This window comes from Coenobita brevimanus, chromosome 74 (genome assembly GCF_032717465.1).
Source record: "Coenobita brevimanus isolate Jiangsu-jjx chromosome 74, ASM3271746v2, whole genome shotgun sequence".
NCBI classification, from domain to species: Eukaryota; Metazoa; Arthropoda; class Malacostraca; order Decapoda; family Coenobitidae; genus Coenobita; species Coenobita brevimanus.
In genome coordinates, this window is record NC_137027.1 from 25,806,921 (window position 1) to 25,820,298 (window position 13,378).

Below are 13,378 nucleotides of genomic sequence, written 5' to 3' on the forward strand. Positions count from 1 at the left end.
GAAAGGCACATCTCCATCCCCTCTACCTTCACTAATCTTCTATCTTACCTTTTCACACCATCTTCACATCCATTCCCATCTTTACCTTCCATACCTTCTTTTGCCCCAAATAGCTCCTATATTTCAAATTTTTCGTCCCATCTTCACATTCATTTCCATCTTCATCCTCTCCAGCTTCACCTTCATTTGTCCCATAAGCATTTCTGTCTCACCTTTTCTTTCTATCTTCCCCACATACAGTCACTGCCACCTGCTAATCTTTCCCACACCTGCTATTTATGTGTTCCATTTCCTCCCATCCCTTAAATCTCTTCCCTTAATAAACGTCTTCCCTATCTACACCATCATTATCCGTGTATTCTTTCCCTTATTCATATCTCTTTCCCTTTCTGATCTTATATGTCCCTACTTCTCCTCCTTTCTTTCCCTATCTATCACCTCTTACCTTCCCTTCTTTCCTTCCTTCTCTTCCATCACCTCCCCCCACGTTTTCCCCTTTCCATCTCCATCTCCTTCTCTTGCTTCTCCTCCACCCTTCCTTCCTTATCTTCCATCACTCGATCCTGCTTCTTCCCCTCCCCTTAGCTAATCTATTATCATCTCTTCTATCTTTCTCTCTCTAGCGTCTCACATTATTCTCTCCCCTACTTTCTCCCCTCCTCCTTCCTCTTCTTATCAATTGCTCTTACTTCTATATATTCCCCACCTCATCTACTATCATTTACCTTCATCTCTTATACGGCTTCACCTACTTCCTTCCCCTGCTTCCTGTGTTTCATCCATTTGCTTTTCACTTGCACTCATCTTCCCACCTCCTCCCTATTCTTACGTCTTTTTGTCCCAGTCTTCCTTCCTCAGTAACTAATTTGTTCCTCACTTTGCTTTCTCTTCCACTCTTCGCTCCCCACCTCCACCTAATTTTCTTGCTGTCTCTTCCTTCTTTTTCCATTATCTTCACAGTCACTCCAGTTTCCCACCTTCGTTATCTTCCTCTCCTTCTGTTTTATACCCTAACTTTCATCTTTACCTAATCTGTCCTTTTTGCTTCATCTCCCGTTCCTCCAACCCCATCTCCTCATATTCTAGTTTCTGTCTCTCTCCTTTTGCCTTACTTTCTCATCTACTCCTCCTCCTTTTTCCCCTCTTCTTCAGCTCTTTTACTTATCTATTAACTTTCAGCATCACTTACGTCACCCTTGTCTTCACTTCATCTCCTGGTCCCCTCACCCCATTTCCACTCCTGTCTCTCCCTGTCTTCTCTCACTTTCATCATCCCTCATCCAACCCAAGTCTTCATCCCTCCTTTTTTCTTTTTCCCAGCTATCTTCATCATTCGGACTCGTCCAACTTTTAACTTCTCCTGCTTTTACAGATCTCCACTTCTGTTCTATCCCTCCTCCTCTCCCTTCTAACTAATTCTCTCTATCTGTCTCCCATCTTTATCTTTCAGTGTCTCCTTTTCTTCCTTATGTAATTCATTTTTTTTTTTCCTGACAGATTCGGCTAAAGGGCTTGGTGGGTTGGGGAGATAATATTTTCACGTGATTCTTGTATTATTACCTGCGCCAAGAAGGTTCTGTTTTAGCCGCCCTTGGTTCGTTTGTCTGTTTGTCTGTCTGTCAGTTAGCATCTTTACTCAAAAAGTTATGAAAGGATTTTGATGAAATTATGTGAAAGGGTGGGCCATGGGGAATATATATATATATATATATATATATATATATATATATATATATATATATATATATATATATATATATATATATATATATATAAACTTGCTGGCGGATCCGGAGTATCCCGCACAATATCTCCAAAAGCTCTTAATGAATTTCAGAGAAATTTTGTGGAAAGGTGGGCCATGTACCAAGAAAGATTTGATTATTTTTTTTATTATGGAGGATCCGGATCCGGATCCGGATCATTTATCCCTGGATCCGGATCCGGATCCTTTTTAATGGCAATGACATTGGCTGAAACTTGGACGTTGTTGGAAGGACACAAGTCAAGAGTGAGAGCAGTGGAAATGAGTTATTTAAGAGGAGCCTGTGGAGTCACATGGAGAGACAGGCTGACGAATGAGGATATAAAGGAGCGTTGTGGTGTGGATGTGGATGTGATAGGAAGCGTTATGAGGAACACACTGAGGTGGTTTGGCCATGTGGAGAGGATGGAGGGTGAAAGACTGACGAAGAGAGTGTATGTGAGTGAGGTGGAGGGGGGAAAAGGGAGGGGGAGGCCGAGGATGAGATGGAGGGATGAGGTGGAGAGTTATATGAGAGAGGGGTGTGTGAGTTGGGAGCAGGGCAGTGAAATGGCGGGGGACAGGGCGACTTGGAGGCGATTTGTTTGTGCCCACCCCAAACGGGATTGAGGCGTCTGGCAATAGATAGACAGATAGACATTGGCTGAGGTACGCGCTCTTTGAACGCTTTCTAGTTCCCGTATCCTTCGTCTTACTCTTCGATAGGAATTGCCAAGTAGTAACCAGCCTACCTACTGCAGACATCCTCTTTTCTTTATGCTCTTTTGTTCTATCTTCATCACCATCATCGCCAACCCCATCTTCCTCACCAGCGCCCCTTCTCCTCCTCTGTCTTTCCTTTTCCGTCTCCTGTCTCCCCTCCCCCTTTCTTTTTTTCCTTCTCCATCCTGTTATCAAATTCCATCACCATCTCTTCTACCCTTGCTCCTCCTGCTCTCTCTCCCGCCATCTATCCCTCCCATCATTTGCTTCTTCCATAATCCACTCCTTCCCTATCATCCTTAGTACCTCCCTTATTGCTACCCCCCGCCTCTCTCTCTCTCTCTCTCTCTCTCTCTCTCTCTCTCTCTCTCCCCACCAAGCCCTTCCTTCTTCCTTCCATACCTCTTAAAGCCGAGGTGGAGCCAGGTGCCACTTCGTGCCACTTCCAGCCACTTAAAACCTCATTACAGGGGACCGGCATTCCAAGCCCCTACGTCCTCCCCCTCCCCATCTTAAAAGGAACTGCTACGAGTCGATACCTATTTATACTCCTTTTACTTTAACTTGGCCTAAAATTTCCACAACTCCATCTTGAATGCTGAGTTGTTGCAGCTGATTTACGCTAGAATGTCATGCTGTTCAAGAGTAAATGCAATGGAAAGATGCAGAGTCATAGTATTATCTTATTCTGCTACTGAGCTACGTGAAATAAGTTGTTAGAGGACGGAAATGTGGGCCAAGTTAAGGTGAAAGAACTGTAGTTTGTGACTTAGTTGTACTTGATCATGAGGCATTTATATCCTTTTATCAATGGCTTTTTAGGGATCTTTACCAGATTTTAGCAGTTTTTGTTTAGCAGGTTTAGCTTATACTTTGGTTATTACGGTGGTTATCGTTTTTCTTTATAGCTCACCTGGTCCACAGCTAGGAAGAAAAGATGATGATGGTGATGATGATGATGATGACCATGAAGACAATGTCGACGATGAAGAAGAGGAGGAGGAGGAAGAGGAGCATGACGATGATGATGATGATGATATTCGTCTTTCCAACATCTGAGGACAACTTTAACGCCTCTAGACCTGTTTCGGCCACTCTTCTACCGCGAATGCATCCTCCCTTCTCCTCTTCCTTCCCCTCATTATATTTTAAGAGCGAGTAATTAGGTCACGGGAATAAATTGCTTAAGTTGTTATTAAGTGTGTGGGATTAACAGCCGGTGGTGAAGTGAGCAGGAAGCGAATATTAAACTGGGGAAGGGCCGGTATTCTCTTCGGTCCTCAACACCTTTTCCTAAGCTATTTATTTTGCTTCTTACACTTTACTGTCCTATTCTGTGTTATATAAATATTTGTATCTTATCCATAGTCTGAAATTACATCGCACAAAAGGATACTAACCAGACAAATTCAAAAAATAAATCGCAAAGGAAGAGATGCTACGGAGCCTCTTTACCCGAGGAAGTAGCCAAGAAAGCATATAGAGTGACTGGCCTGGTAAACTGAAGCCTGTTAATATTACTCATTAAAATCCAATTAAATCTTTTATATTATGTTATTTTTGTGGTCCACATTTTTGTCTTTTCAGTTGAGGAGAGAATTTTAGAAGTAGGAAGGGTTTGATCTGGCCTACATTAACTCCTCCAGTATTAATGATTATATACCTCATACCAATTAATCTGGCCAGGCATGTATGGCAACACTGTTCCCATCGAGATTCTGATTGGCTGGAGGTGTTTGTTCGATTCCGTTGTTGCTTAAACCTATACTCTCTTTATTGTCAGATGTGATAACTTGAGTTTGTCGACAATACAATCGTCAAAAGCAATAAGAAATCCGTTATATACTTAACAACAATGAAATTTGCGTAGGAAGATAGAAATGAGTCAACAAAGTATTATAATAGTCCAAGTCAAGGTCAGCATTCGAACAATTCTTTTAAATCTCCGACACTCGATAATGTAACAGAAAATTAAGGAAACCTGCTTAATCTAAGCGTTGGTGTAACACACATTTAAATTTTAAGATCAGTCTTTACTGTGATAATAGAGATGTAATGAAATAGTTTTCCTTTAGCCTACTTTGATTTTCGTAATTTTTTCAAACTCCCCTCCCCGCACAAATCGTCTTTTCATTAGAATTTTTAATTATTCAGAGTTGTGGCACGATTTAAGAGTGCGGACTGATCTTAAAATTTAAAAGTGTGTTACACCAGCGCTTAGATTAAGCAGGTTTCCTTAATTTTCTGTTACATTATCGAGTGTCGGAGATTTAAAGGAATTGTTCGAATGCTGACCTTGACTTGGACTGTTATAATACTTCGTTGACTCATATTTCTGTCTTCCTACGCAAATTTCACTGTTGTAAAGTATATAACGGATTTCTTATTGCTTTTGAGATTGTATTGTTGACAAACTCAGTATCATATCTGATAACAAAGAAAGTATCGGTTTAAGCAACAACGAAATCGAACAAACACCTCCAGCCAATCAGAATCTCGGCAGGAACAGTGTTGCCATACATGCCTGGCCAGATTAATTGGTATGAGGTATAGTAACCTTTAATTTTAATATACTACTTTTTTTCCTTGTCCATGTTTTTTTTACCCTCCCTTCATTTCCTGTAATAATAGTACCCTGGAGAGCTAGAGAAGAGGATGGGGAGAGAGAAGTCTACTTTGGTCTCCTGTTCTTAAACTTCTGTAATTAGAGAGTAAGTCTTCCTAACAATTTAAAGTTTGAAACACCAAAAAGGAATCGTAATCAGGTCTTCGTGGTTCTATTTGTCTGTCTATCTGTATGTCTGTCTACCTATCTATCTGCCTATCTATCTGATGTCCTCTTCTAAAAGTTTTGTAATTTGTATTTGTTTCAGTATTATGACTTTACCAAATCACTCCTGCCTTTTTGGTCTGTGGATCTATATAATTCTCTCTCTCTCTCTCTCGCAGCATCCCATTTCCTCTCCCTCACGATCTCTCAACCTTTCCTTTCTGCGTCCACCTCAACATGTTCCGACCCACCGACACAAACCTACAACTCGTCTCGTATTCCGAGCCACAGTCCTCTCTCTCGAACTCTCCCACTTTTAATTTTTGGCTTTTATTTCACCCCCCCGAAGCGATATCTGTAACTTTCATGCCTTACTGTAGAGCTCAGAGGAACAGAAGTAATTTGGCTCGTGCGGAATTCAGTGGAGGTTCGTGTTTTTGCATCGAAACGTACCGGGACTGAGCCTCGCATCGTAACTTTCGATCATTTTCCCTTTTTTGTGACTATACTTCCCTCTTAATTTGGTCCTGATTTTCGTCCTTTACAGCTATTTTTACGCAGCTCCATGGCAGAAAGACATTACGACGACTCTACATCCTTTCTATAGCTCTTCATGACTGGTATAATTTTCTCGTGTTAATCTATTGTTAAAATTCAACATTCGAGATGACGCGGAGGTCTCTTTAGCTCACGATAGTGCAAGAAAAAGTATAGAATTTGCTTGTTCAGGCAGACTAAGGAACCTGGGGGAAATTTGCATTTTTAGGCCAAGTTAGAGTAAAATGAGTACACAATTTGCTTTTCGAAGTAGACTAAGGGGCATCGGTTGATTCTGTGTCTCCCTTTCATTGTCGTTTCTGCACATTTTCTTTAATAACATTTGTTAGTACAAAAACCTAGAAAGACATGTGAAGATCTTCTTGTCTCATATTCACGTTTTTCCTGTAATTATCCCCTCTCAAGCATGTCTTGTTTTTGTAGGAAGGACAAGAAACATAGATTCTGCGTTTCCCTTACCTTGTCCCTCTTGTAACTATCTTTCATAATAAGACTGCTTAATGGAGGAAGAACAAGGGACAAGGGGGAACTCTTCACTATCCTTTCTTCGTTCTTCAGCAATCTTAGCCTCGCACTATGGTGGTACCACTCTAAACTGGCGGTTTGGGTGGGGCACGAACCTCTGTACAGTGTTGCCACGTTATCCATACCCGCGATGCCTCTCCCTCTCTCTCTCTCTCTCTCTCTCTCTCTCTCTCTCCTGGGGGGAGATGTGCGTCACCCTAGGGAATTTTGTTTCTTTTATGTCTTATAAACTTGTGCTTTCATTTTTTTATTTTGTGTTTTATTATATTATTGTTTTACATATGGCGCCAGATGACCTCGGTTTGCGGCACTTTGATTTGTTTTCATTGAATCATTCTCGCCCTCCTTCCTTCCCTCCCTTCACCTTTCCCTCAGCTTGACAATGCACTCAACTCTCTCTCTCTCTCTCTCTCTCTCTCTCTCTCCTGGGGGGAGATGTGCGTCACCCTTGGGAATTTTGTTTCTTTTATGAGTGACATAAACTTGTGTTTTCATTTCTTTATTTTGTTTTTATTATATCTAATTATATTTAAAAACATTAATTGTTTTACATATGGTGCCAGATGACCTCGCTGTTGTGGCGCCATTATCTGTTTTCATTCAGTCACTCTCTCCCTCCTTCCTTCCCTCCCTTCCTCCATCTCTCACTCAGCTGCACTCAACACTGCCCCTGGTCTGCCTTCCCCTCTCTCTCTCTCTCTCTCTCTCTCTCTCTCTCTCTCTCTCTCTCTCTCTCTCTCTCTCTCGTCTATGGTATTTTAGGATACATTTTGGTTATTTTCTTTTACGTTATAATGTACATATTGTAAATTTGACTTTATTTCCACACCACCCAGGTGATATGAGGAAACTCTGGCCAGGTCGGACTGGGTGTGTGTGAGTGTTGCCGCTCACGAGGGTTTAATGTATTTTTTTTTTTTTTTACTAAGAAATTGGCATATTTTTACTTATATTCCTGCACATTATCTTATAATCATAATTGTGACATTATTACCAACCCCAGAAATACGGTAACAGCCAATAAAAGTGACTACTTTTTTTTTTTTGCAACACTATAATATTTATGCCACGTTTCTGTATTGCCGTATAAATATTTTATGCATAATAAGTTTACTGTTCTTTCATATATTATAATACACACATTACCATTGTATTCTTATGTGTTTATCTTATTGTGATGCCTTTTACATATATCAGAGCCGTTCACATTACGGGTATGGAACACGTGGCATAACTGTACAGAGGTTCGTGCCCCACCCAAACCGCCAGTTAAGAATGGTACCACCATAATTACGGGAAGAACGAGAGACATAGGACGTTTCTGAAGGCCAACATCCAACCAAATACCAGGAACAGAAGCCAGTGAGTTTTACCGTGTGGGCGTAATCAAGGCCAATAAGACTATTGGCCTTGGGCGTAATCATACCTTCGACGTAACGGAGTCTCGTGGATTCCGTGGCTTGCTGGGAGTGCATCAACTTCGCCAATAATTGAATATAAACTTGAGTCAGAGTTACAAATAGCCTCCTCCCCCCACATTTTTTTTTTTTACTTTTTTTTTTTCTGCCAACTCTCACAAGATTGGGACAACTTTGTTTAACTGTGTTTAGATAGAGCTTTATAGTTAGGGTGTGTCATTGTGTTACTAAAATAGCTACTTTACAGGCACCGTATAATGAAATGTAAACGAAGCTTTGTACCTAAAGTGCGTTCGAGTACAACTAACTTTTTAAAGGCCATTGTAATGAAAGATGTTTATAATTTTGTAGTTACGAAGTGTTTATGCGTTTTTAGAGGCCTCTCGTACTTAAGAGTATCTAATTACTGCAGTCAGGGTGATTTTAGTGAAGGGTTGTTGAAATTTTGTAGCTAAGGCGTGTTGCTAACTGTATTGTAGAGGCCCTTCGTGGTGAAAGGTGTAATGAACTTAGTGGTTAGTATATATTCATGTATAACTAAAATTTGCAGTTTAGTATTCTGAGGCCTCTTGTAGTTAAGGCTACATAGAGCTTCGTAGTTATGATGTGCTTATGTGCATTTAACTGCATTGTGACTGAAAAGAATGCTGTCTGGAAGAACGGTGATAACAGTCCTTATTAATGGGGCAATTAGATGTTCAGGGACGCGGGACTGAATACTTAACAAATTCTGCGACCAAACTTCTCTAGGAATTTCGTGAAGATAAAGGTAGCAATTGCCATCTTTAAATTCACTGAGGTGGTTAGAATTCTGAGCCTTCTTGCTTGTTACTGTACTTTAAATGTGTACCAAATTATGTTAAGTAATCGCCCTAGCACAAAGACTTTCTAGGACGTTAAGAAGTTTTTGTGTCGCGACCTTTTGAAGAGGACACACACTGCTTCACCTTGGGTACATCTACAGTCAGAGACAAAAGTTCTGCTTGCTGCTCCACTGATTTACCTTACACACATTTTTTTTCCGTCTCTTTCTTCCCTGACGCATCATACCAAAGAGAATCATCAGTGGGTAGAGAAATGTACTAAGCCTGTCACAGATTAAGAACATTAGAAAGGGGAGGTAAGTGAAAAGTAAAAGGGGTGAAATACTGAGCAAACTTTTGTCTCTGACAGTGACAAGACACGGTACACGGAGCTTTAACTTACGGTACGCGACCCACATCTGCTTTTTTTTTTCCTTTTTTTTTTTTTTTTTTTTTTTACATATCTGACTCTCCGTATGTATATATAGATTCACTGGGTCAGGTTATGGGGCTGATATCAAGGTTATTCTCTTTATGTGTAGAAATGTTAGCGTGTTTGTCTTGTGTGGGAGATATCAGTGTCTTCGTGTGAATATTTCGTACATGATTAGGGGCACTTTTGGACTCCCATGACTAATAAAATAAATCACACTGCGCTTCTGTGAATAAAATGCCAAATTTATTCGATCGTGAAAGGCTAAGAAGTAACTATAGAAATAAGACTGTTAACAACAGCAACAGCTACAACAGTGACATTCTCTCTCTCTCTCTCTCTCTCTCTCTCTCTCTCTCTCTCTCTCTCTCTCTCTCTCTCTCTTTCACCTTCCTATAATCAAAACAGTAGGTCACTTTTACCCCCTCATCTCCTCGTCATCTCATTAAGGTCCTGACACTCCTCATCACGTCTCTTCACCTCCTTTATCACCTTTCTTGCATATTCTTTTATCTTCAATCCCACATTTATTACTTTGCCCGTGCGTTTCTTGCTCATTGTTCTTTTTTATATTTTTTTTTTGTTCCTTCCTCTCACTTTTTCTTACTTTCTTTTGTTTTCCTTCACCTATTGCTTGTACTGTGTATATTTTCCTTCCTCCACCTCCTTTCTCTACCGTAGTTTCTTCACCCGAATCTCTGGTCCTCGTTTCTTCCCCTACAGTGTTCCCCAGCTTCCTGCCCCAGCTCACCACGACGCTGGTAGGGCCGGCAGAGGACCTGACGGTGTACCCCGCCCCGGACACACCGTATTCACACAGCAGAACAACACGGAAATACGGCCGCAGGTCGGCGCCACGGCGGTGCTTCACTCATCGTACATAATGTCGTGGAAAACACGGTAAGAGAACTAAGGTAAGGTGACGTGTTTTATGTTATATTCCTCCCATCTGCAGAGGATTATATTCCATATTTCAGTGAATCGCCTACTTGTTGCTGCGATCCTGCTGTAGGCTTGTATGAAACGTGGACCCGATGGACTGCAATCTAAAATTGCGCTCCTTATGCTGTTCACTAACTTCCTTTCGGGGGACTGAAGGGAAGCTGAGGGACATCTGTATATAGCAAACAGCGGAGCCGGATCTGTTATATCGATGCCATCACGAGAAGGCGTCCCTCTTTAGATCCTGCATCGCTATATCGCTTAAACTACAATGATTTTCTTTCCTTTTTTTGACAACACAAACTTTTATTCGCTATTCCAGTGCAACACATACAAACTCGTAGAATGTTAGGGTCAACAATATGAGGACGACTTGTGTGTATATATATATATATATATATATATATATATATATATATATAAACTCGACGCTTATCCTCGGGACACCCACGCAAGTATGCGGGAGGGACTAAATTATTTGCTATAACCCAGGCATAACTACGTCGTTGTGAAGGAAACTGCCCTGTTCCCTCCCTCCTTCCTCCACCGACCCTTAAATCCCCTCCCTCCCCACTCCGACCCCTGCTCAGTCCCCCCACCATCTTCCTCACTCCCCACCCCCTCCAACCTTCACTGCTCTTATCGCCACACCACCGCCTTCCCTGATGATGGGAAGTTACGAGGAAAGGGAAAACGCTCGTTTATGGTAGTGGTGATTGTGGTGGTTGTGGTAGTGGTGGTTAGTGGATTGGTGATGGCTTGAATTACTATCATGAGGAAAACGGAGGTTGGTAAAACAGTTAATGATATAGGCTTTAATAAGAGTAATGATGATGTTTGTGATGGTTGTGGTTGTTGTGATGACTATAGTGGTGGTTGTGGTGGTGGTATTGGTGGTGGTGGTATTGGTGATGGTGGTGGTAGTGGTGTTCGTGGTTGTCGTGGGTGGACTGGTGATAATAAATTAAGATAGAGAGTGTTATGAGTTTTAATAACGATAATGCAAATAGTAATTAATAAAATATGAGTCATGGCGGCGATGTCTGCGATGTTGTTGGTCGAGGTTGCAGTGATGTTGGGTGGAGTGGTAATCACTTGTAATTAAGATCGTAAGGATAATGAGTTTTGATGATGATAATGTTGCTGAAAGAAAATCAGTGCTAGTGCTTAATTGTGGTGGTGGTGGTGGTGGTGACAGATGGCGTGGTGATTATTTTAAGATAGTAAGAATGATGACGTAGACGGTAATAATGTTTTAAATGAGCATAATAGAGACAGATTAATGGCCTTTTTGTTAATGGTGATAAAAATTAATATAAATAATTATGAGAGTAGAGTGGTGATGACATTACTTTAGTGGGGGGAGGAAATGACGGGTAGAGGTCGGTAATGATGACTGTGGTGATGGTTGTGGTGAGTGAGGTGGTGATGATTTTAATTAAGGAAGGACAATGATGATGGCAGTAATAAGCCTTTCATGGACGGCAAAACTCTAGTAAGTTATTGATACTAACCTCAGACGATTTTATTCAGCTGAGGGGGAGTCATAGGTGCCTGAGAGTCTTAATACTGTCGCCATCAACCCTCTCACGGCCGGGACAACTCAGGTATTTTCTTCCAGGTAACCCCCTGACGATTTTTTTTCTATCTGAGAGTGAATTAAAGGAGACAGAGTGTTAATGATGCAGGTGATTATAATGCTAAACAGTTAAATGAGAGTAATGGCGGTCGAGGTAGTGGTTGTTTTGAGTGGAATGATAATAATGATTTTAATTAAGACAGCGAAGGTAATGAGGAAGTGGTTCACAGCACTTTAAATGAGGTTGGTGAAATGAAATTTGTGATAGTGGTGTTAATGAGTGTAATTAGAATGATGAAGGTGGCTATGGTAAATGGACAGGTGATTATTTAAAATAGAAAGGATAATAGTGATAGTAATAATGGTACTGAAGGTGGTTATGACGGTTTTAACCTTATTGTTATCGCATTCTCTGCACTACTTTATTTCACGTAACATTAACAAGTTTATTTAAGTGCGAGCGAGTTTAACAACATGAAAGTGTAAATACTGTTAATAGCAATCCTCTCAAAGTCGAGATTAGTATTATCTTTCAACTAATATTCTGTGATTTTATTTAACTGAGATTGAGTACACAGATTTACAGAAAATTATTAGATGTGATAATTATTTCAAAACCATGAATCAAAGTTACGTCCTTTTGTTTCAGTAAATTCTTGATATTTCCAGACTGTTTAAATTGAGGATAGTAAAGGCTCCTGCTAAAACAATCTCTGACTCCTGCTAAAACAATCTCTCCAGAGCTAAATAAAATCGTCTGAAGGCAACATACACGAAACACAACGTCACAGTTATTAGGGGCTTAAGGCAGGATGGATTTGCTTACAATATAGTTGTCTGAAAGTATAAATAAACCTACTTCTAAAGGCAAGTTCCAGATTTTGTTTTTTTATACGTAGATCTAGAGTTATTGAGCCAGAAAGTGCATAGGATTTTTTTTTTTTTTTTATAGAGAGAGAAAAGGTGAAAGTTGGTGTGAACCTAAAAATATTACTTTCCTACCAGCGCTGACATTCTCTCTCTCTCTCTCTCTCTCTCTCTCTCTCTCTCTGTGCATCTGTATGTACCTATTCTGTGTAGATGCATGCGTATGCATATGTGTACATATACATGTGCGTGTGTGAATGCGTTTATGTCTGAATGGGTGTACCTTATATGCGCTTGTGTTTATGTGTATGCTTGTGTGTGGGGAAGGGAGCATGAGTATATATACGGTACGTCTGTTTCATGTGTGTGTGTGTGTGTGTGTGTGTGTGTGTGTGTGTGTGTGTGTGTGTGTGTGTCTACCCCAGCACTCGTTCCCTCGTAAGAGTTGAAAATAATGATGAGCATCCGGCCGAGCGACGCACCGGTACACATGGCTTTGTTCCATGGGCAAAATCCAATCAGAGAGAGGCAGGCAGACAGGCAAGCAGGCAGATAGTTAGGCAGGCAGGAATTCATGTATTAGGACAGGCAGGCAGATAGGCAGGGAAATGGACAGGTGAGCTTGGAAATGGGAAGACAGGCAGACAGTGAGGCAGGTACGTAGACAAGGAAATGGGTGGACAGGCAGAGAGTGAGGGAGACACATTGGCAGGAAAATGGGCTTGTAGGCACAGAAGCGAGCAGGTAAGTAGGAAAATGGGAAGGAAATCAAGCAGATAAGTAGACAGACAGACAGATGAGCAGACAGACCGGGATACGGGCAGGTAAGCCTGGAAATGGCCGGGTAGGCAAGGCAATGGGGGGGGTAGGCAAGGAAATGGACGGGTAGGCAGGCAGATAGACAGGCAGGCAGATAGGCCGGGAAATGGGCAGGTTCGAAGGGAAATAACCAATTAACCTTTGAGGGGACAGAGGATTAGCTTAGCCAAGCAAAATTTTCCTGCGTTAACCTAGAT

General features: G+C 41.2%; 1 pseudogene; it reads left to right on the forward strand.

Moving 5' to 3' along the window:
* Positions 1-13,378, forward strand: part of LOC145407805 (uncharacterized) — a 178,888-nt pseudogene that overhangs the window by 2,859 nt on the left and 162,651 nt on the right.